This window comes from Meriones unguiculatus, chromosome 19 (genome assembly GCF_030254825.1).
Source record: "Meriones unguiculatus strain TT.TT164.6M chromosome 19, Bangor_MerUng_6.1, whole genome shotgun sequence".
Lineage (NCBI taxonomy): Eukaryota > Metazoa > Chordata > Mammalia > Rodentia > Muridae > Meriones > Meriones unguiculatus.
This window is the reverse complement of record NC_083366.1, coordinates 23,525,410-23,551,130: the sequence shown is the minus strand read 5'-3', so window position 1 is coordinate 23,551,130 and position 25,721 is coordinate 23,525,410. Positions and strand designations below refer to the sequence as shown.

Genomic DNA, 25,721 nt, shown 5'->3' with positions numbered 1-25,721 from the left:
CAGACTACATTAGGTGTACTTTCTTTGTTCCTAAGCTGGTGAAACACAGATTAGGAAATATCTGATAACTGCAACACCTCAGAGGATGAAAACACTACCTACTCCGTTCTGCAAGAACTGCCTGTGAAGTGACACTAACCACCTATCTTCTTGAATATAAACTTCTTGGCAAATAAATATATGGTCATAATGGGCCAAAACATTCACATAATATATTAACATTGACAAATGCTAAAGAAAGTGTCTTATTTATTTTTAGAATGTGACAAATTTTTTGTTGTTTTTATTTCTTCTGAGCCTTGGAGTATTTCCAGGCTGATTGCTACTGAGTAGAAGTGACAAAGTCCAGTCATTGTCATCTGAGAGGTTCTCTTCAGCACAGTCTATTTGCCATCCTACGGGGTTTTCAGCAGAGATCCTTACATTAGTACTCATCAGAAAATGGAAAGTTAGGGTGGCCAGAAAAACTGCAAAGACAAAAAGTAGTTCATAATGCATTTGATTATTCTGATTCTAGAAGGAGTAATTTCTCTGAAGCTGACATTAGTTGGGAAGAACACAGTTTTCATTTCTGGTAAAGCATTATGTCTGTTCTTAATTTCTTAAATGTTCTCTAATTGCAAATAAAAAATAGACAAATTATTTATTTTCCTTTCCTTGAAATTCCTCTCAAAATGCAGAATCAAGCAATTAAAAATGCATCTATCAGAAAGAGAGAGAGAGAGAGAGAGAGAGAGAGAGAGAGAGAGAGAGAAACTGGACAGTTCTATCATAGTTCTCAAATAAAAAAAGAAAAAAAATATTTGCCTTGAAATGAAAAAGCTAAAGTGCATATTATATATTAACAAGTGGTTTTAGGAGATGAAATGGCTACTATCAATCTTGTTTCAATTTTTGAATTAGTTAATCCTGTATTAAGTGCCTTCCATGCATAACATAAAGGCTTTCACTCAGAAATAGAAACTATATTTTGTATATATACAAATAAATATATATCTAAGAAGACACATGTAAAAGATCTCCATACAGGAACAACCACACAAAGGAGAAAAAAGGTGATTTATTAGAAATAGTAATTTAATATTATTTCCGGAGAGCAAAATAAGGTCCATATTTTGCAAATCAAATGCCTTTCTGTGTTTTCCTTAGACTTAAACATCTTTTCTATAATTTAATTTTTTGAATTGACACTTTCTTTTTCAAAAAATTGCTACAAACTTTTCAGTCAGACACATTAAATCTCACAAGGAGAGGGTTTTAGTTTCTGAAGAAAAGTACTGCAGGAAATAAGGGAAGTTTTACAACTTATTAAAATTATTACCTGAATCTAGTGAATAATTTCGTATTTAGGTTATGGAAAACAAGGTTGATAGTCATGCATTTAATACAATCAGCAATTAAGTAATGGGAAAAATTTCTGAAACCCTGATAACAGAAATGTTTCAACGGGCTCCTTAAAATGCCTGGAGTGCAAAAGCACAAGACGTGCAGATCCAGATGGCTGAAGGGAAGGTGCAGGCTCAGCCGTGTTGCAAGCTGACCCACTCCACTCCACTGCATGAAATAATACAAATATTCAGGTACAGAAAGCCAAGGATGCCTTTGAGACTTCTCTCCTTGCTGCTGGGAATAAGGTCAGAATTCAGAACAGATTACAAAACATTGCAGAAGATCTTTTTGTATTTAAAAATTTTTTAACATTAATTACAGTTTATTTACTTTGTATTCCAGCTGCAGCCCCCTTCCTCATTCCCTCCCAATCCCACCCTCCCTCCTTCATCTCCTCCCTGCCCCTCTCTAAGTCCACTGATAGGGGAGGTCCTCCTCCTGTTCCATCTGACCCTAGTCTATCATGTCTCATCAAGACTGTCTGCAATGTCCTCCTCTGTGGCCTGGCAAGGCTGCTCCTCCCTCAAGGGGTGGGGGGCAGGAAGGTCAAAGAGCCAGCCACTGAGTTCAGGTCAGAGACAGTCCCTGTTCCCCTTACTAGTGAACACACACTTGGATACTAAATCTTGGGCACTGTTACCTCTGCCTTCTTTATATTTACTGAGATAACCCTAAAAGCTGTAAAATAAGTGGAAAATGTGACCAAAAGTTACTCACATCTGTTATACCCAGTTCATGAACCCCCAAAAGATCTACAGGAATTGACTCCATTGCAAAATACATGAGGGTCTTTTTATTGTAAATTACAAGCTGCAGCTTGGGCCCACAACACCCACTGCCGAAGCGCTGGGAGCTGAGCGTGCTGCCATCAGGTTAGTTGGGTGATATATAGATTCTGGTCCCTCCCAGTATGCCCAAGGCAGGGGCAATTCCTGCCTGGCAAGCATCTATTGGTCAAAATGCTACATTTTGAATTGATTGGCTATAGGAAGGTTCCCAGACCATTAATGACCAGGTATCCCTCCCTAGGGGAATGGACCAGTTTCCTAGCAACTGTATCTCTAGTGGGTGGGGAAAGAATGCAGTGAGATGGCTTTTTCCCTCAGGGCATTACTAAACTTCTTTACCATACCTACTTTAGGCCTTAATAATAGCTGCTAATTTATCTTTCGCTCTCTCACATCACGCCAGATTTCTGTTCAGGCCATCAAGGACTTTCATATCTTCCAAACTCAACTGGAAGTCAAAAACATACCACACAGATAGGAAGTATTTTATATATTTAGACTTCCTGTTTTTTTAGCAGTACACTGAAAATGCAACAGAGCGTGAAGAAAAAAAAATGTTTCAAAGATTTCAGCTCTTACAGATTACAACGATACTCAACAAAACACTCAAGTGAGAAGAGAATAGCAGGAACAGCCTCACGCAAAATCCCTCCACATATTGAATTCATCCACAACATATAGGCAAGGTTGATTTGAATGGAAGATGTGAAGAAGAAAAAGGAAATCTGACATAATTCAAAAGTGAAAAATCATTTCTTAGAAGACTTAAAAGTCCAAATGTCTAAATGTGAAACATAATCAATTAATCATTATTTATACAGTTTTATTTTCATGTCTGAAAAAAGAACAGTTAAAATATAAATATGATATTTTGTTGGTATAGTGTTTTTTTAATGTAGACACCTTACTCTGTTCATTTAAATACTGATTCCTCCCCCACCCCACTCCCAACTCTCTGGTTTCAATCAGGATATTGCATTGTGCTACTCATTCTAAGCATCCTGCCTCAGCTCTTGTGTAAACAGGAACAAAATAAAGCAAATAGACACAATGTTGAGCAGGGAGGAGCCAGAGGACAGGAAAGAGGGGAGGAGCCAGAAGGCAGGAGAGGAGTGGGAGGAGAAGGAGAAGAAGGGTCAAGAGGGAGACCTAGGAAAGCTGACCTGTAGGAGAGATCTTGAATGATGTGGAGCATGAACCAGACCTAAGATTTCACAAAAAGCAAGTATAATGTGGAAAATCTAAATGTTAGGAAACTGAGGGCTTGGAGGTTTAGGAGGGAGTAAATATTGCCCAGCATTGTGTTCTAGGTTAACTAAAACCCAGTTTCTGTGTGATGATTTGGTTATACAGCTGTTTAAGGTTAACAACAAGCTTTACTAGAAGATAAACCAACAGTAAATATTAATAACTTCCTACAACAAATGGCACCCAACTAATCTAAGAATCCACACCCTTTAAATCATACTTAAACATAATTTGGAGGGGGGAATAAGCTCCCAATAATAAAACCCAAACTTAAAATCTAAAAACTCCCAGGTGAGTTACTGTCTCTTTAAGAGAGGCTCTGAAACCTGCCCAGGAGCAAAAGACAGCCTCCTGTGGGCAGACCTGAGACTTTCATAACAAAACTGGCTGCTGTTGCAGTTTAACTAAGGGGTAAACAAGCAGGGCTCTTTTATACTGTGGCTGGCTCAACAGGCTCAGCTCCACAGCCAAGGCAGGAAAGAAAGGAACTGGAGGCAGACAGACCTCTAGACAGAGTTTGGCCTAAACTGCATGTAAAATAAAAAAATTGCCATGGCAGAGGGTGTTTTAATGTCTTTTGGCTTCATTTTGGCTGTCATATTCATGGATCTGGTTGCAATATGTTTAATGGTGTTGGTTCTTCTCCATGCCATTTCCAAGAAAGTTCAAGGAGAAAATGGGGAAAAAGCCAAGGATTGGGGTACTAAGTTACAGACAGTAGTACTCATCCTATTAATTAGATTAATAATGGCTAAACTTCAAAGCTCTCTGGCTGCAAGGTATTTGTCAGCTCTTTCTTGTAAGGGTCTGCCAATTTATTGAAACATCAACTAAAATAACCAACTGGGCTTTGTTTGTTACAGCGTAAATTGGCACAACTGATTCCAAACTTAAAAATTTCTTGTCCCTTTGTTTGATTTTCAGTTAAAGGCTTTGAGTTACAAATATACTGATTTGAAACTATATATATCTGAACAAGTTGGTGAAGGCACATGCCTTTCTTCCCAATACAAAGTAAAAAGAAACAGGCAGATCTCGTGAGTTCTAGATCAAGCTTATTTACATAATAAAAGCCAGGATGGCAACTCCTGCTGTTTAGCCACTTACAGAGATAGTCTAAGATTCAAAATGACAAAATTTTCCTTAAGGTTACTATGCAAATTCTTTTTTCTTAATAATAGATGTTATGTCCTTACTGCTCTAAAAGTTGGATTCACATACATTTTAGGTTTATATAAAGAGAGATAATGTCACACTGCTCTGAAAACTGCCTCATCCTTTTAAACGTGAGACATTTTCACGGGGGAAAAATGTTGGTCATGCTTAATGTAAAAAATACACAAAAGGCTTAAAGATGGCAAAGTACTTGCCAACCTAGTTTAGTCCTAAAAACTCAAAAATTATATTCATATGTTTAAAAAAGAAAATTGTCCATCCCATATTAAAAAGAGGGCAAGCCAAAGAATAGCCACTATCATTGTAAAGCCCAGGTACAAGATGCCTACGGTATGCTTAAATGCTAAAGGTAAGAGGGAGTTTAAATAAAGTTTGTCTATAAAGGCATAACTGCCCATTCTATATAAACGGGGATAGGACAAATGGCTACAATATATATAAAAATCTAAGACTAAACCTCAGAACAGGCACAAGATACATCCAGTATGCTTATATTCTAAATTAAAAAGGAGTTTATATAAAGTTTACTTAAAACATGTGTTTTCTATTGCTCAAGGCAACCAGCTTGTCTCTCTATTAGGAGGCTTCTCTAGGGAAATAGGTAGCAGCTTGGCCTAATACAATAGGCATGCTAGAGCCCCAAAAGATATTTTAATCTATCCAACCTTGTTTTGATTTCAACATGATAATGATTGTATTTTCAATAATAATGGTAACTTATATTGCTAATCCCTTTACATGGGAACAACTCTAAAACTGACTGAAACATAAAAATGTGTCTCCAGCTAAAACTGCAATAATACTTGGCCAATAAATCCTTGGCTATAATATCTTCAACATGCATTATGCTAACCTTTTAATTGATATAGATTAAATTGGCTTAGAGTTTAGTTTCATCCTGCACATCTCATACATTTATATTTTAGAACTCTATAATGCTTGTGAGAAATTATGTTTGCAGAACAAAAGAACTAGACACCAGAGATGCTGGATCAAACCTAACAGAATCATTTTTCAGCATGCTGAGACAATGACACATCTGTTCCAGCATCTTACATGTTCCAGGACTCTGCTTGTTCCTGCTTCAGCTGTTTCAATTGCAGTTTTCTCATTAAAGCCTGCTCCCAAAAGAACTTTAAATACAGCTACTAATTTTAACTGGTCCAACATTTTAGACTGTTCCAAAAAGGACTTTTATTAAGCTTGAAATTCCTCAACATTCAAATGTTATTAGACCACAAATGTTATTGCTTGCTTAATTAACCATTTTTATTTGGACCCCCTACAGGATTTCTACATGTCCAAAATGTCAGCTAGAAGAAACTCAGGAGAACGGCGTCCAATTTCCTTTAAAGGGGGTTGGGTATATTTTTGGTTGTTTTCTATGGCTACGAAATTTTGTTGTCATTGGGAAATGTTTATTATTAATGGTCTTATTCAAAGTAAAACAAGGAATATACAGGGATATTTTATAGAAATAGAAAAAGGGTGGATTATTGAATCTACTCAACTTAAGGTTTTATTTGTTATTCCCAAATAAGGTTAATTTTAACTCTGGTATAGGATTTTGCATATTGATGCAAACATAAGTATTTTTAATACATTGGTATAAGCTTTAGTATATTGATAGAAAGTCAAGGTTACTTCCAATACTTTTAAACTACTATTAAAGGCGGTTAGGATATTAGGTATGCAAGTTAATTGTTAGTTATTCAACTCATAGTCATGTCAGACACTAGTATAATTTATCACAGGAGTATACATCATAGGTTTAACACATAGATATGATTTTATATACAAAGCGATTACATAAAGATAGGTAGTCTTCAAAAACTTCAGAGACCTACAGAATATGGCATTTAAAATGTTCTTATTATTTTAAAGATTCTTTGACAATGAGATAAGTCATTTCCTGGCAGCATCCCACCTACCTGAAAGAAAATAATGAACACCGAAGAACCTCCATATGGAGATGGCTTCCAGTGTGGCAAACAAGCCACTCAGGTAAAGAAAATACCCTCAATTCACAACAGACAAATTCTGACTAAAATGGGCAAGCTTAAATGCAGGACAAGTCGACTACAGAACTCTGCCAAGACAGGGTAAGCAAGTCCTAAAAAGTTCCTGCTTCACATATATGTCTGTCAAAATATTCTGAGCCAGAAGGCTGAAGATGATGCTCCAACATTTTAGAGAGTTATGCGTGACTGTTCAGCACCAACCTGTCTCTGTCAATTTTTATTTTTTGGAAGCTGCTAACATGCACTTCCTATTTACTCTCATAACTAATTTTATTCCTTCTCAAGTCTCTGATGGAGTTGAAGACCAAATAGTTACAGTACCACACTTAAGCTTAAGTTGTTTAGAAGTTAAGAATTCTTTTCATATAGGTAATACCAATAAGGATAAAAGTTAATTTAGATATAGAATTTTAAACTTGTCAAGATAGATAGGATAATCAGATACTTTCTCCTAAGATACGCTGTCCATGTGCTAAATACACATGGACTGGACATTGCACATGTAGATTTTACCTAACAGTTTTCATAATTTCATAATTATTATTGTATTGAAAGAAAAGGAGCCTTTCATTGGACTTAAAGGGGGAAATGTTGGTATAATGTTTTTTTTTTAATGTATACACCTTACCCTTGTTCAATTAAATACTGATTTTTCCCCCACCCCACTCAGAACTTTCTGGTTTCAATCAGGATATTGCATTGTGCTACTCATTCTAAGCATCCTGCCTCAACTCTTGTGTAAACAGGAACAAAATAAAGCAAATAGACACAATGTTGAGCAGGGAGGAGCCAGAGGACAGGAAAGAGGGGAGGAGCCAGAAGGCAGGAGAGGTGTGGGAGGAGAAGGAGGAGAAGGGGCAAGAGGGAGAGCTAGAAAAGCAGAGCTGGAGGAGAGATCGTGAAGGATGTGGAGCATGAACCAGACCTAAGATTTCACAAAAAGCAAGTATAATGTGGAAAATCTAAATGTTAGGAAACTGAGGGCTTGGAGGGAGGGAGTAAATATTGCCCAGCATTGTGTTCTAGGTTAACTAAAAACCCAGTCTCTGTGTGGCGATTTGGTTATACAGCTGTTTAAGGTTAACAACAAGCTTTACTAGAAGATAAACCAATAGTAAATATTAATACAACAATATTTGAACGTAATTTAAATGGTAATTCTATTCATATTAACAATGTCTTATTCAAAGGACCTAAGAACTGGCTTCTATGGCATCACCTTTAATACAGTGTGGGCAGTTTCATTAACAGGAGGTTTATAATTGATAAAATATGGAAAAGATTGGTCCATAAATCACTAGTATTAATCTAAAAACCAGTACTAGAAAAGAATAAATGAGACAATAAAATATTCATCATATTGCAACTGATAATTTTAAATAAGTCATGATTTGTTCAAATTCTTAAATTCCCTATATACTTGAAATTTACATTTAAAAACACCTGAAAATATTCTTTAAAAACAAAATGTGTTTTTATAAATAAATGAAACAGAAGTTATACAAAATTCCCTGTGAAAATTATAAAATTTAGTATATTGTGTAAAAGCTCATTTACATATCATGAAATTATTATCATGATCATGAATTAGACACCACAATATTGTCAAAAGGCCATGATCTCCAAACTGATTAAGAGCTTAAAAATTATTAAACTTAATTAATTTAATTTTAAATATTAAAATTAATATTAAAATATTAAATATTAATGTAAACACTCTGGGAAGAATCTGGCACATTACTTTTTATGACAGAAAAATATCGAGACAAACCATGTTTTGAGACATATGCACATAGTCCCAGATATGAAAGGTAGAATTGGAAAGTTAGTAATACAAAGTTATCTTTAGCTGCATAGCAACACAAACACTAGATTGTCTCAGATCAAAAAATATAAAACATCCACAGAATGAACCACATGCCCCCCAAAACACAGAGCAAACACAAAACTAAAATGTCAGGAAACACCTGCGACCTGTAGTGTACATGAAACTAAAGTTAGCCAAGACTTGTGACATCCATTTTTCTCACTTCTCATTAATAACATACGGTAGCAGAAGTAGATTATCAATGTCATGGTTGACCTTCCTAATGTAGAAATATATGGATCTATTTATTAGAAAACAAAACATAAAGTCTCTCATGAAAATACAAAAAAGGCAACTCAACAAGTACACAAAAGCATCCCCAAAATGTGTTTAAGTAAAAGTTGACATGAGAAGAGATGTCATTCAGTACTGCTAGACTCATTACCAAATAATAAAACATTAGACAAAATATATAGGTTGAGAGACAATAGGAATGAGAACAGACATGAACTTGCCGATGAAATACCTTAATGTCAGTTTTGAAACTTTGGAAATATTTTCATTCACATGTGAAGTCAACACATAACTGGAAAGGAAAGACAATGATTGGATAGAAGTGAATGATATTGGTGTGTTCCACAAAGGAAAACACAATAGCAACTAACAACGAAAGATAACCATGGGAAATCTCAACACATGGAAAAGAAGTTCTTTTGCATGATAATATTTAATAAAAAAGAGAAACAGAGTTTGTAAGATCTTTCAGCAAACACATCAGAAGGTGAAACCAATGATTCCCCTGAGTATAAAGAGTAATTAATGCATTGACAGTAAGAGTGTGAGAGTGTAGCCAGGATTAGTGGTGCATGCCTTTAATCTCAGCAATCAGAAAGGGAGAGGCAGGCAGATTGCTGTGAGTTTGAGAGCAGCCTGGTCTTCAAATTGAGTTCCATAGGATAGCCAAGGCTACCAGAGAAACTTGGTCTTGAAAAAGAAAGAAAGAAAAGAATGTAAGAGTACCCACACTCTCTTTTGTGAATGCACAGTTGATATTTCCTTCTCCTAAAGTTCAATTTGCTAATTGAATTTTCCAGAAGGGATGTTGTTCTTGATCTAAGATTAGACATGAAAACACTTTCTCTTGGCCTGCCTGCTCTAGATAATTTCACATTAAGATTCTCTTTACAGGCAATTCTAGTTTAGGTCAAGTTCACAGTTAAAACTAAGCAGAACAATTCAATGCAATGCTGAGACCAAGGTCTCCTTTTCAACCCAATCCTTATTCAGTGTAACAGTGCAAACAAAGGTGATTCTACAAAGGATAGAATGCTTTAAAAGTGCACATGCTGAAAAATACAAGATAGAAGCACTAAGTTTACACAAGCATCGTGAGTTGGAGAAGTACTACATATAGTGAATTTGTGTGAGTGAAAGAAACCCACATCCTGACATCACCTGCATGTTCTCTTTGATCCTCCCTCATTGAGACTCTTCACAAGCACTACAACTGCACGCTGAAGTTGGTACTGAAGGGCAATCAAGGCTGGAGTTTGCTTATATATTTTGCCATGGAATCAAGAACTGGATCATCCAATAGAACAGGGGTGCTTTGGTCCACCCTAGAATAAGAGGGGTATAACAATGAAAACCTCAGTCTATGTATTTAGCTTCTCAAGAACTTCTGAGACGAGGGTACCCAAATATTGTCCCTAACTGCAAAACCATTACCATCATTCATTCTCTCCAAAAAGAAAAGTCTCCCTGTTTGCAGTTCATTTGAGTGTGAACTCAAGAAACATAGAATTGCAAGACTGAAAAAATGCCAGCAATTATTTCCTGGGACTTAATTTCCAAGGTCCATATTACCATTGTTAATCCCGGTGGGTTCCTAGAGCACTGTAAGCAACCAGAACAATGTCTTTGACTTGCAGAAATCCAGATGTTTGCTCTGATTGAGTTAAGGATGACATTCCACCTGCAGAGGGATGGTGGAAAGATGCTTGCTATATTATACAAAGCTCCATCTTATTACACAATCGATAGTTTTAAAAAAAGTACACTGATTTTGGAGAGAGTTTTGAGTATTCAGAGTTTCAAGTATTAAATAGAGCAATAAAAGAAGAACTTGATTTCAAGGCTCTTCCTCACTTTTTCTTCGAAGTGGTTTAGTGTGTCTGGTTTTATATTGAGGTCTTTGATCCACTTGGACTTTAGTTTTGTGCAGGGTGATAAGTATGGATCTATTTGCATTTTTCTACATGTAGACATCCAGTTAGACCAACACCATTTGTTGAAGATGCTATCTTTTTTCCATTGAATGGTTTTGGCATCTTTGTAAAAAATCAGGTGTCCATAAGTGTGTGGATTTATGTCAGGGTCTTCTATTCGATTCCATTGATCCACCAGTCTGTTTCTATGCCAGTATCATGCAGGGAGCAAACTTCCTGAACAGAACACCAACAGCACAGGCTCTAAGAGCAACAATCAACAAATAGGACCTCATGAAACTAAAAAGCTTCTGTAAAGCAAAGGACAAGGACACTGTCTTAAGAACAAAACGATTGCCTACAGGTTGGGAAAGAATCTTCACCAACTCTATATCTGACAGAGGACTAATATCTAGTATATATAAAGAACTCAAAAAGTTAAACAGCAAGAAATCAAGTAATCCAATTAAAAAATGGAGTACAGAGCTAAACAGAGAATTCTTTATAGGGGAATATCAAATGGCAGAGAAATACTTAAAGAAATGTTCAAGGTTCTTAGTCATAAAGGAAATGCAAATCAAAAGGACCCTGAGATTTCACCTTACACCCATCAGAATGGCTACGATCAAAAATTCAAGTGACAACACATGCTGGAGAGGTTGTGGAGAAAGGGGAACCCTCCCACATTGCTGGTGGGAATGTAAACTTGTACAACCACTCTGGAAATCAACCTGGCGCTTCCTCAGACAACTAGTAATAGTGCTTCCTCAAGATCCAGCTATACCACTCCTAGGCATATATCTAAAAGAGGCTCAAGTACACAATAAGGACATTTGCTCAACCATGTTTGTAGAGCAGTCTTATTTGTAATAGCCAGAAGCTGGAAACAGCCCACATGCCCCTCAGTGGAGGGATGGATGCACAAATTGTGGTATATCTACAATATGGAATATTACTCAACAATAAAAAACAAGGAAATCATGAAATTTGGAGGTAAATGGTAGGATCTGGAAAAGATCATCCTGAGTGAGCAATCCCAGAAGCAGGAAGATGCACACGGTATATACTCACTCATATAGACATATAATATAGGATAAATCTACTAAAATCTGTACACCTAAAGAAACTAATCAAGAGGGAGGACTCTTGCTAAAATGCTCAATCCCTATCCAGACAGGCAAAGAGGCTGGACATCAGAAGAAGGAGATAAGAGGGAACAAGTCAGGGGCCTGACACAGAGGATCTCTGAAAGGCTCTGCCCTGCAGACTATCAATGCAGATGCTGAGACTTAAGGGCAACCTTTGTGCAGAGTGCAGAATCTTATGAAAGAAGGGGGAAACAGTAAGATCTGGAGAGGACAGGAACTCCACAAGGAGAGCAACAAAAGCAAAAAATCTGAGCACAGGGGTCTTTCCTGAGACTGATACTCCAACCAAAGACCATGCATGGAGATAACCTAAGACCCCTGCACAGATGTATCCCATGCACTTAGGTATCCAATAGAAACAGGGAATGTTTCTGACATGAACTGATTGTCCTGCTCTTTAATTACCTCCCCCTTAGGGAAGCAGCCTTACCAGGCCACAGAAGAAGACAATGCAGCCACTCCTGATGAGAACTAATAGACTGGGATCAGAAGGAAGGAAAAGAAGACCTCCCCTATCGGTGGACTTGAGGAGGGGCATCATGCAATGGGAAGAAGAAGGGAGGAACTGGGAAAGGATGAGGGAGCAAACCACAGGAGGGATACAAATTGAATAAAGTATAATTAATAAAGAATTAAAAAAAACTAAAAAAATAGGAAATTAAAAAAATAAATATCACTTTATATGTATGAAGCAAATAAAAAATTCATAGTAATTAGTACATGAGAAAGACACTTACACACATATGACAGAGAGAGAATATAAAACTTTATGTAACTGCTGATGATAATTACAATGTCTCCTAGAACACTTGTAACCAAAAGCATTAACTTTATCTAACTTCTAAGGAAAACTGTAGTGTATCTATTTATACTCCACAATGAGTTTTTTCAGTAAACAATCAGTGAAAAATATAAAGAAAGTAGGTAAAGGTAATGGTTAACATTTCCAAATCCCAACATAATAACCAACTCTGGCAAGATCACCAGTGAGTTATCAACTATTAGATGAAAATTAGCCATGAAATACAAATCCCTCTCATGCATCTATGTCACAATGAGTGCAATGGAGGAAAATACATTTTTAACAGAAGAGATATTCCTAACACCAGCATTACCACACAGTCAAATGGGCATCAAGAGTGGGATAACTCATAAATGCATGCTGCATGGTTGAGTCTAATTTTGGGATCACAGCACAATAATGACATTATTGTAGGGAAAATTATTACTATTAGTGCAACATACCTCTCAGACTTAAACTGTAATTGTACAAGCTTACAATAAAACAATGATCTTCTGTTAAAGCACACATACCTGGTCAACCCAAAATATTTAAAAAGTAGAGGTTGGTAGTATACCTGCAACCAACTTTGAAAGACTAAGCAACCTGTTTGTTGTATGTAAGAACCTGAACTTTGCAGCCAGGTGAAATATAAACATTTTGAACATGGTGAAGAAATGTGCATGATCTGTAGCAGCAATTCAAGTTTTATGAGTGTTTTAGATTGCTTTGTTTTAATAAAATTACAGAAATAAAATTTTTTGATAGAGAAAACTATAATTTTTATTTTTTTATTTGTTACAATTTATTCATTTTGTATCCCAGCTGTAGCTTCCTCCCTCATCCTTCCCCAAACCTGCCTCCCTCTTCTCTCCTCAAGTCTCTCCTCCAGTCCACTGATATGGGACATCCTCCTACATTTCTATCTGACCCTAGTCTAGCAGGTCTCCTCAGAACAGGCTGCATTGTCTTCCTCTGTGACCTGGTAAGGCTACACCCCCTTCAGGAGGAGGTAATCAAAGATCCAGCCACGAAGTTCATCTCAGTGACAGTCCCCTGTTCCCCTTACTAGGGTACCCACTTGGACACTGAGCTGCCATGGGCTACTTCTGTGCCGGAGTTCTAGGTTACCTCCATGCATGTTCCTTGGTTGGAGTATCAGTCTCAGAAAGGACCCCTGGGCCCAGATTTTTTTCTTCTGTTGTTCTCTTGTGGAGCTCCTGACCCCTCCAGGTCTTTCTATAATTCCCTTCTTTCATAAGATTCCCTGCACTCTGCTTAAAGTTTGGCTATATGTCTCTTTTTTTCCATTGTATGGTTTTGACATCTTTGCCAAAAATCAGGTATCCATGGATGTGTTATTTTTGAGTTTTCTGTTTGATTTTCTTCATCCACCAGTCCGTTTCTAATCCAGTACCATAAAGATTTTATTACTGTGAGCACAATAATTTTTAAAATTAAAAAATACCTATGGTGTTTAGTCACCATATTCCAAATATGGACATAAGTTCTTTTTTCCTATATAGAACTCTTAACTTGTCCAATGCAAGTTTTTAAAAGTATCTTAGATATATATATTTTTAAATAGATACAAAGGAACTATTTCTCAATGTATTTGATGCCTCATACCAGGGGAAGAAATTGAAATATGCTCAGGAACAAAGTCAGCTGAAGTGTTACTCAGAAGTCTTAGGTGTTAATTTCATATACCTAAATAGTATCACAAGCAGGAAGTACCCTACCTCTAGCCTGGATGAGCTTCAAAGTCTACTGTAAATTTTAATGTAGCCAAATCCTGCTCCACAAGTTAGAAACCAAGTAAGACAGGACAAGTCAGATATCAAGTAAGTAAATTCAGTCAGGAAACTGAACTTCATGGAAACTGAAAGCAACAACATATGCTCCTTTCACAGCATCCTTGTTTACTAGCAATACAAGCTTTCTCAGTCCTAGCCAAGCACAGGTCCTTAGAACACCTGCCTGTTAATTATTGTACATTCTTCCCATGTCTGATAAGTTCATCTTCCTTTTGGAGTTTGATCAGTCACTACAGTCTAACATAATCATCCAAAACTCTCTAAAATCTTATACACAACTAAGAAAAGAATCTACCAATAATTCTACTGAGAGTTCACAGAGCAAAACACAACCCAGTGTTGTGTATGCCCTATGAATGAACACTCTGCTGCCAGTGTCTGATATTCTACAAAATGAAGATGAGCAATACAGGAGAGCTTACCAGCCACTAACGTGAAGGAGGAAGATGGGAATAAAGAACGAAAAGAGAAGATTCTCACCTGGTTGTACACAGGCTTGTACTTTAGTCCAGGCTTGTTCAGGATCATCTCCAGCTGCCTGTGGTTAAAGTTGGACACCCCAATGGACTTGGCCAATCCTGCTTTCTTACACTTATCTATGGCCTGGGGAGGAAAAGGGTAGTGATAAATTAAACAACTGGAGATAGATTCTTATAAATGCAACACTTTACTGTTAGAAATCACATTGCCAAGAAATGAAAAAGAGGCTAACGGGAATTGAGTCTTGGGAAGAATAAAAGTTGTAAGAAAATAATAACATTAACCAAAGGACGTTGTGCTCTCCTTAGAAAAACAAATTCTTTCTTTTTTGCCTTATTTTTATTTAACTTTTATTAATTACACTTTATTCATTTTGTATCCCCCCATAAGCCCCTCCCTCCTTCCCTCCCGGTCCTACCCTCTCCCCCCCTTTCTGCATGCATGCCCCTCCCCATGTCCACTGATTGGGCAGGTCCTCCTCTCCTTCTTTCTGATCTTAGTCTATCAGTTCTCATCAGAAGTGGCTGCATTGTCAGGGTTCTAGGTTATCTCCATGAATAGTCCTTGGTTGGAGTATGAGTCTCTGGGAAGTTCCCTGTGTTCAAATTTTCTTGTTCTGTTGCTCTCCTTGTGGAGACCCTGTCCTCTCCAGCTCTTACTATTCCCTACTTCTTACATAAAATTTCATTCACTCTGCCCAACAGTGGGCCATCAGGCTCAGCATCTGCTTTCACAGTCTGCATGGCAGAGGCTTTCGGAGGCCCTCTGTGGCAGATTCCTAGGTTGTTTCCTGTTGTCTTCTTCTGGGTTTCAGAGGCCCTCTGTAGCAGGTTCCTAGGTTGTTTCCTGTTTTCTTTTTCTTCTGATGTCCATCCTCTTTGCCTTTCATGATGGGGATTGAACATTTTAGTTAGGGTCCTCTCGTTTGCTTAGTATGTTTATATGTACAGATTTTAGTGGGTTTATTCTATGTTGTATGTTTATATGAGTGAGTATATACCATGTGATTCTTTACTGCATAATAATTTCCCCACAGATGGCCTCTGAAACACTCTGCCTAGCAGTGTAATAAAGCAGATGCTGAGACTCATAACCAAACCTTGGGCAGAGTGCAGGTAATCCTATGAAAGAAGGTGGAGTTACTCTGACTTGGAGAATATAGGATCCCCACAAGGACCAAATATACCAGGGGACAGGGGTCTTCTATGAGAATATTTCTCCAACCAAGGACCCTTGGTTTTATGGATATAACTTAGAGCCACTGCTCGGATGTAGCCAATGGTAGCTCAGTATCCAAGTGGGTGTCCTAGTAAGGGGAACAAGGCCTATTTCTGACATGAACCCAATGGCTGAATCTTTGACGTCACCCCTCACCCCAAGGGAGCAGCAGCCTTGCTAGGCCCAGAGGAGTACATTGCAGCCAGTCCTGAAGATATCTGATAAGCTAGGGTCAGATGGAAGGGAAGCAGGACCTCTCCTATCAGTGGACTTGGAAAGAGACAGGAAAGAGATGAGGGAGGGAGGGTGGGAATGGAAGGGAATGAAGGAGGGGGCTATGGCTGGGATACAAAGAAAATAACCTGTGATTAATATAAAAAATAAAAATTATATTTAAAAAAATGCATGTTCCCCCAGCTCTGAATCAAACCATCCCTCATTTAGAAGATTTGTTACATCACAGAAGGCACACTCCACTCTCATATGTGGAGTTGTGACCACTCTTTCTGTGCATTTTTTTTTTGTTGTCTAATTTTAGCACTCACTTCCCAGGTTGCACAGAGATCCACTGTGTCAGATACAGCTTTTCAATGCTCATCTCTTGGGAAATACTCTTCACCTCGCTGGAAAACAAACAAATATTAATCTTTTGACAGATACATTTCCCCAGAAACAACAGCGATCCACAGCTAGAGAAGTGACTGAAACAGTATTCCATCAGCTATAAGGATCATTCTGAAATTATACTTGAAATGAATTGTAGATATAGAATTGAAAGGAATGTCCTTGTGTGATAGAGTTCTATTTTCTTACATATATTATTGGTGTTCGTAATTACTACATCTCTGATCTTTAGTGGGTTGTCCTAGTTGAACTGTGGGATTGTTTACTTCCTCACACTTTGAAAGTTGACAACAACGTTGCCATTAATGGCAGCAAGAAGGAACCCAAGATGCACAACTGGTGTTTTTATCATTATTTTTTACTTTTTTTCTGAATGGTTGTCATCAAGCAATTAAGAAAGCAGTGGACAAAGTTATTTTTGCTGTTTTCAGTATGTATATGTGTGTGTATGTGTGTGCTGTAGTTTGTGCAGGTTTTTGTGTGTATATACGTGTACATGAGTAGGGAGGACAGAGATCAGTCTCTGATTTTGTCCCTCAAGAAAGTATCTACCTTGATTTTTTGAGACAGGATTTCTTATTGGCCTTGAAGCTGTTTTCCATTAAGCCAGCTAATCTGTGAAAGATACAGAGATTCCTCTTTCCTCTACCTCCCCAGCACTAGACTTTTGCACTTGCACACCTACACGCAGATTCTGAGCTTCTCAAGTTTTCAGGGCAAGTACTTTACCAAGTGAACTCTCTACTCAATCTGAACAAGACTCTTTTAAGATTAACTCTAATGCTTTAAAATAGAGTCAGAGATTTATTGATGACCTAAAAGTGCAACCTGCACTGAAGACATAACCAACATCAGTGAAAAATTGTCTTCACAAAACTAAATCAACATGGAATAATATATAGGTAAGAAATAACAAACATAAGCATTTATCAAGTATACTTAAAAGCCAAAATCTTGTTATTGCTTGGAGTCTTTGTTAAAATAAAGTAATTTCTACAATAAATCTGAGTTTATAGAAATTACAGAATCTTACTTCAACCAGCCCAGAGCACAGATAATCATGCTGACATCAGAGATTAAGTACTTTTTCTTCTTCTTCTTCTACTTCTTATTAATTACACTTTATTCATTTTGTATTCCCCCATAAGCCCCTCCCTCCTCCCTTCCCGACCCCACCCTCCCTCTCCTTTCTGCATGTGTGCCCCTCCCCAAGTCCACTGATAGGGGAGGTCCTCATATCCTTCTTTCTGATCTTAGTCTATCAGTTCTCATCAGAAGTGCTGCATTGTCATCTTCTGTGGCCTGATAAGGCTGCTCCCCCCTTAGGGGAAGGTGATCAATGAGCAGGCCAATCAGATTATGTCAGAGGCAGTCCCTCTTCCCATTACTATGTAAACCACTTGGACACTGAACTGCCATGGGCTACATCTGTGCACGGGTTCTAGGCTATCTCCATGAATAGTCCTTGGTTGGAGTATGAGTCTTTGGGAAGTTCCCTGTGTTCAAAATTTCTTGTTATGTTGCTCTTCTTGTGGAGTTCCTGTCCTCTCCAGCTCTTGCTATTTAAAGCAGATGCTGAGCCTGATGGCCAACTGTTGGGCAGAGTGAATGGAATTTTAAGTAAGACGTGGGAAATAGCAAGAGCTGGAGAGGATTAAGTACTTTTGATGATGCAAATCACCTACCTTCAGAGCCACTGGGAAATTAATGAGGTAGAGGTCTACAGAGTCCAACTGAAGTTTCTTCAATGACTGTTCTAGGCAAGACTGAACCAACTCTGGGCGATGGAAAGTACACCAAAGCTACAAAAGTCAAGTAATGACAGTTAGTTTGGATTTATAAACTGTAACATTTTTTTTTTTACTTTACTTGATACAAAGTTATCTTTTCTATTTATTTGAAACAGCTTCATTAAGGGGAAAATATACCACTTCTTCCTAAATGTTTTAAATTCAGTAAGCTATGTAAACTGGATTGTATTTATTATGAATTAAATAGGATATTGCTCAAAACCCAAAATTTTTATCAATGACTAATAATGTTTACCATTAAAATTATCTTTCACTGAATTAATAAACTCATGATGGAAAACTATTCTCTGTCATTCTCTTTTTCTCCGTCTCTGTCTCTCTCTGACTCTCTTTGGGGGGTGTGTGTGTGTGCGTGTGTGTGCATTTTATTGGCTGATCTTGATCATGTGCATGTAGAGACCATATGTTGATCCTGGTGTCAGTCTATATCTTTTTCTTCCTTATGAAAACTTTATTTTATACAACTGTAATTATTTTGAACATTTCATTATATTTTGTATATGATTCAAACAGCATTAGTTATATTGTTCTAAGCACTAAAAGTTTTGGCTTATGAAAATCTCCCTTATTGTGTGCTTGAGCCTCTTTTGGATATATACCTAGAAGTGGTATGGCTGGATCTTGAGGAAGAGCTATTTCTAGTTGTCTGAGAAAGCACCAGATTGATTTCCAGAGTGGCGGTACAAGTTTACATTCCCATCAGCAGTGGAAGAGGGTTCCCCTTTCTCCACAACCTCTCCAACATGTGTTGTCACTTGAGTTTTTCATCTTGGCCATTCTTATGAGTGTAAGGTGAAATCTCAGGGTAGTTTTGATTTGCATTTCCCTAATGGCTAATGACGTTGAGCGTTTCTTTAAGTGTTTATCTGCCATTCGATATTCCTCTACAGAGAGTTCTTTGTTTAGCACTGTACCCATTTTTTAATTGGATTACTTGGTTTGCTGCTTTTCAGCTACTTTAGTTCTTTGTATATACCGGATATTAGCCCTCTGTCAGATAAAGGGTTGGTGGAGATTCTTTCCCAATCTGTAGGCAGTCGTTTTGTTTTGATGACAGTGTCCTTTGCTTTACAGAAGCTTTTCAGTTTCATGAGGTCCCATTTATTGATTGTTGCTCTTAGAGCCTGTGCTGTTGGTGTTCTGTTCAGGAAGTCGTCTCCTGTACCAATGAGTTCTAGGGTTTTCCCACTATTTCTTCTAACCGATTTAATGTATCTGATTTTATGTTGAGCTCTTTGATCCACTTGGAGTTTAGTTTTGTGCAGGGTGATAAGTATGGATCTATTTGCATTTTTCTACATGTAGACATCCAGTTAGACCAGTACTATTTGCTGACTTATGGCCAACTGTTGGGTAGAGTACATGGAATCTTATGCAACAAGTGGGAAATAGTAAGATCTGGAGAGGACAGGTACCCCACAAGGAGAAAATTTGAAAACAGGTGTCTTCCCAGAGACTCATACTCCAACCATGTACCAGGAATGGAGATAACCTAGAACCCCTGTACAGATGTCACCCATGGCAATTTAATGTCCAAGTGGGTTACATAGTAATGGGAAGAGGGACTGCCTCTGACATAATCTGATTGGCCTGCTCTTTGATCACCTCCACTCTGTGGCCCTTACCAGGCCACAGAGAAAGACAATGCAGCCACTCCTGATGTGATCTGATAGACTAACATCAGAAGGAAGGAGAGGAGGACCTCCCCTATCAGTGGACTTAGGGAGGGGCAAGCGTGAAGAAGGGGGAGGGAGGGTGGGACTGGGAGGGGAAGAGGAAGGGACTTATGGGGGGATGCAAAGTGAATAAAGTATAATTAATAAACTAAAATTAAATTAAAAAATAAGTATTCACATTGTAAAAAAAAAGAATATCTCCCTTATTGGTAAAAACACAACTAAATATTTCCATGGTAATAAGAATGTTTTGAGAGTTATTCAGGACATAAGGAAGGTATTACATAGTCTGTGTTGCATCATATTCCTATGAACTGAGACACAAAAGTCCAGAGGCATCAAATTAAATTCTTAAATCTAAACAAAATAGTGATGAAAAAATTCATTGTCTTATTCTGAGTTCATCTCTACATGCAATATGTGAGTTAAATGTACAGATCACTAACAATTACCAATTAAATCATATAAATGTCCCTTCAGATATTACAGTTAATTCATTTGGATACCATATGCACTGTACCTTTGTGGTACAAAATATATCTTCCCTCTTCAAAATGCCATCTTCAATCTTGTTTAGGATGGCTAATCCTACTTCCTCTTCATTTTGATACATATGGGCAGAATCGATATGGCAGAATCCAGCATCTATAGCTATTTTGGTCACTTCTGTAGCCTTACTCTTGGGTACCTAAAAGAGCAAACAAAAGCATTACTTATAGAATGAAATGGTCACCTCCTAATCACAGGTCCAGTCTTATTCTGTTTAAGTACATGGTATTCCATGTTCTATCCTGGTGGAACAGAAAACCAAGCTAGACCAAAAGAGTTATCTGGGGAGTCAGACTCCCAGTAGCCCATGCTATCTCCATCCATGTTAGCTATACCTATTTTATCTGTCACTCCAAAAGTTACTGATTTTATTTTCCATTTGTTTATTATTCATACCGAACACACTGAATTTCATGTATTTTTTCACTTCAATTTTTAAAACTTTATTAATTATAAATGTGCTTGAAGAATGGGCAGGGTATTCTATTTATGAAGGCAGGTTGCCTTTCATAAAATGTACTTTTCCTTTTTGTTTGTAAATAATCATTTGGAAGATCAGAAAAGTCTACAGCATAGGAAGAAAGATTTGCCAGTAGGAGAATCTTGTTTCATGCAGGACTAATATCTGAATTACACTATGTAAGAAATTAAAAACTAGTAAAAATCATGTAGTTCACTTTTTAAAGTATGGGTAGATTATCTGAACAAAGGAGAAGTACATTGTAAACAAATCTGTACAGACTCTATAATGTTCATTTTCAGGCAGTGAAAGAGAAAAAAATGATTTAAACAAAAGGAAAACAGAGCTTAGGATAACGAGCAGTGTGAGATCATAACCAGTCTCCAATAGTCTTTCTCTCTTACAGTACACAGCTCTAGGCTTGAGACACTGAAAACCCCAGGGATCTCAGTGTCACCAGAAAGTGAGTGACTTTACAAGTCAGGTGAACATCTGCCCATTCTCATTCTGTTTCTTTTGAATTCTAAACCAAAACATCATTGTTTTTTTTACCTCTGACAATATAGCAGTACCAAAACCCAGCACTGGAATGAAGTGGCCATCATTTAATTCTATGCGTTGACATTTGGAGTCCATGGTCTGTGACTCTTCAGACTAAGCTGGCTTTGCTGGATGTCCTCTTTCACAGGGTATTTAAGTCATAGGAGTTCCTGCTCCACATGCCTGGTTAAAGTTTAGCCAGGAGAATTTATGATAATTTCTATATATAATAAGAGAATGAAAGCCACTTCAATTACCTTATATGAATGAAACTTCCTATGAAAATTATTATGATTCAGAGTCCACTGATTTCATTGTATTTTTCCTTTGCTATCTTGAATTAAGTATTTTGACTTAATTAATTTTGAGCATTTTGAATTATTAAGAGACATTGACTGAACAATTGTTTATTGTTTCAGACTGGAAGAAAATTAAGATCCATATTTTAGTATTTCCTTGTTACAATAAATCCAGTTCTTACAGAGCCACACCCAAAAGAAACAAAATGTTTATGAATCACTTTTTCAAAGATTGAGCCACAAAAAAGAATAAAAGATTAAAGGTAAAGAAAAATTCCAGTTTTATTTTCCAGTTGAGAAAACATATTCCATTTCTTCTCTTTTGCACCAATATCTTGTTTTGCCTGGTTTGGCTGTTCTCACATGGAGGCCAGCTCTTTTCTGAAGAGAAAATGGAAAGCAATGAATCTGGGGAATGAGAGAGGTGGGAGCAGCTAGAAAAGAGCATCCTGAGTGAGGTGTCCCAGAAGCAGAAAGACACACATGTTGTATACTCACTCATAAATGAATTTAGACATAGAATATAGGATAAACAGACTAAAATCTGCACACCTAAAGAAGTTAATCAAGAAAGAGGACTCTGGCTAAAATGCTCAATCCTCATCCAGAAAGACAAAGATGAGGGACATCCAAGGAGGAGAAAATAGGGAACAGGACAGGAGCCTACCACAGAGGGCCTCTGAAAGGTTCTACCCTGCAGGGTATCAAGGCAGATGTTGATACTCATAGCCAAAATTTGAGGAGAGTGCAGGGAATCTTATGAAAGAAGTGGGAGATAATAAGACCTGGAGAGTACAGAAGCTCCACAAGGACAGCAACAGATCTAAAAAGTCTGGGCACAGGGGGCTTTTCTGATACTGATACTCCAGCCAAGGACCACTCATGGAGATGGCCTGGAACCCCTGCACAGAGGTTCATTATCCAAGTGGGTTCCATAATAACGTGGGTAGGGACTGTCTCTGACAGGAACTGATTGGCCTGCTCTTTGATCACCTCCCCCTGGGGGAAGAGCAGCCTTACCAGGCCACAGAAGGAGACAATGCAGCCACTCCTGAGACTGATAGACTAAGATCAGAGGGAAGGGGAGGAGGACCTTCCTCATCAGTGGACTGGGGAAGGGACATGGGTGGGAAAGAGGGAGGGAGGGTATGATTGGGAGGGGAGGGGGGAAGCTACAGGGGGATACAAAGTGAATAAACTATAATTAATAAAAATAAATTGCAAACACAGAAAAAGTAGTCTAAGATATGTGTGCAATAGGGATGTGCAGTATAAAAGGATCACATAGAAAGTATGAGTCATAATTCTCTCTGAACTGAAAAAATTTGGTTGAGTTTTAAAAATGTCCTCCTCATGCGTCTCAGTTTTTTGAAACTGAATGTAATTGATTATGTTAACAGAAAAACATGAGATAAAAAACCCTTTGCCTTTTACTGAAAATATACTGTCTCACAAATTAAATTTAACATCCTGGGTGGGTGCTCTGGTTGCCTAATCCAGTGTCCAATGATACCTCTCCCCTACCACAAATGGTTTGTAGAAGAAGGAATTAATAAGCAGACATATCTGAAGATAATAAGTAGTGAAAACTTATAATGAATCAAAGCTACTTATGTCAAAGTTAGTAATGGTTTCGATGTTTCTTCCACATAATGCAATCAACTCATTTGTACAAAGGAGCTGATGTCATCCTAAAAGTCAAACAACTATGTCTGTAAAAATTTGTAGAACTTTGATTCAACCAATCAGGAACATGGAAGCTTATCTGATGGCAGAGTTGAAATATACTTGAAAATTCAACTGGCCTACTTTCCGTGATATTGGCAAAAAAAAAAAAAAATGCAAGGGTCAATCCACTAGGGGCAAATGAGGTGTCTTCAGTGATCATTCTCAACAAAAACCTAATAGTTCCTCATGATGGAAAGCAGACTTAAGCTTCCAGAGGTTATAGAATATGATGTGTAGTTAATTAAGAAATAATAAGATGTTGTTAGCTTATTTTTTCTAATAGGTATCTTTCAACAGATTAGAAATTGATGGCCACAGATCAAAATATCCAGAAATATTTTAATTTAGTTTACATAAGTAAACTCTCTTATACATTGTCCAAGTAATAATAATGTCATTATCTGAGTTATATTTCATTGAACTGGCAAAGTAGCTAAAGGGTCCAGTATACTCACTTTAATTTGGAAGAATTAGTGTCTCACTCTAATATAACTGGATGGATATTCTGAGCATTATATTAGCTTCTGAACATGATAGAAGGCAAGTTAGCTATGTTTTATTTAACAGCAAAAGTGTTTGTTTACAATGTTCTGTTTCATGTATACATTGATAAGGAGACACAAAATTTAAAGGACAAAGAAAAGTTTCATAAAACAATCTAGGACATGAAAAAAGTTGATATCTTCTGTAGTTCTCGTGAAATCAGGCTCAGAAAGCAGGAACTGAATATATTTCAATATATTGATGAGAAAGCTGTCATCTTTCTCTTCAACACAGTTTGCAATATGTGGATTGCTATAAGAAATATGCCACTATTCACTAACGATTACTAATCTGAATTCATAAACCTCACTTCAACGTATCATTACTCAGCACACATAAAATGCAATCATTCTGATGTATAGAACAGTGTCTTTTCTGAACTGTGTCACCTTCAAACATTCTTCAGATGGCCAGTCCTATCTCCTCTCCATCTCATACAAATAAATGGCATAAATATGGTGGACTCCAGCATCTCATGGAGTCTGGTCCCTGTGTTGCCATATTCCTGGTATTTATACATTCAAATGTTGAGAAATCATTCACACACAATAAAAAAAAAAACTTCACAAATGCCAACTTTTTCTGTAACGTGGGTGGGTTGTCTGAGAAGATTTCATCCTTGTTTGGCAAGGCGATTCCTGTTGAATATCATGAACAGAACAACCCAGGGACCTTTTCAATCCCAGAGAAGAATGGGTTAGTTGTCATTGTAGTTTCCTATGACATTCATTAATATTTTCTAGCAGGACTCAAAGGACTTATAATCAGGTAGTACTTATTTTATACAACTTGAAAGGATGAAATTTATATATGAAAATATGCGAGGGATGGCCATGAGAAGAATCAATGTCTAATCTTCTATGAACCTTCTCCCAGTGAAGTCATACAAAATGCACTAAATTCCCAAAGCACCGACTTTACAGAATCTGTGATGAAGCTGTTTCAGTTGAACCTGTTTAGAGCCTCTACACCCAAGTCTTTAATTCATGGGCTATTACACAAGCACCTGGCTTAACACATCCTGAGTCTTTCCAAGGAAAGCATATAAGATGACCCTCAGTATGTGGCAAACCCATAGACAGCTGCAGTCCTTATGTTGTGGAATGGGGAGGACTCAATGGTCCCAGGTGCCATCTAAGGTTCAGTGTGTTGTTATGAACTGTAATAGACAGCTTGTATGATGTCAACTTTCCAGTGGCACCATTCTCTCTACATAAGACATTAACACTAGCAGTAATGCGTGTACTCAAAGGCACTGATCCACACATAAGAAGTTATACATCTACAAGAAAGTGTTCAAGTTGGAGTCAACGTTTAAGCAACTAATTCTATTTTGTGGAAACTATAAATAGAATAAAGTTTGAAATTGACATCTTATACATCAAAATTTGGAAAACTGCATTAGGTAGCA

General features: G+C 37.4%; 1 pseudogene; it reads right to left on the bottom strand.

Annotated features, from left to right (window-relative positions):
- Nucleotides 1-1,818: 1,818 nt before the first annotated feature.
- Nucleotides 1,819-21,870, bottom strand: LOC132649201 (estradiol 17 beta-dehydrogenase 5-like; annotated as a pseudogene).
- Nucleotides 21,871-25,721: the final 3,851 nt, after the last annotated feature.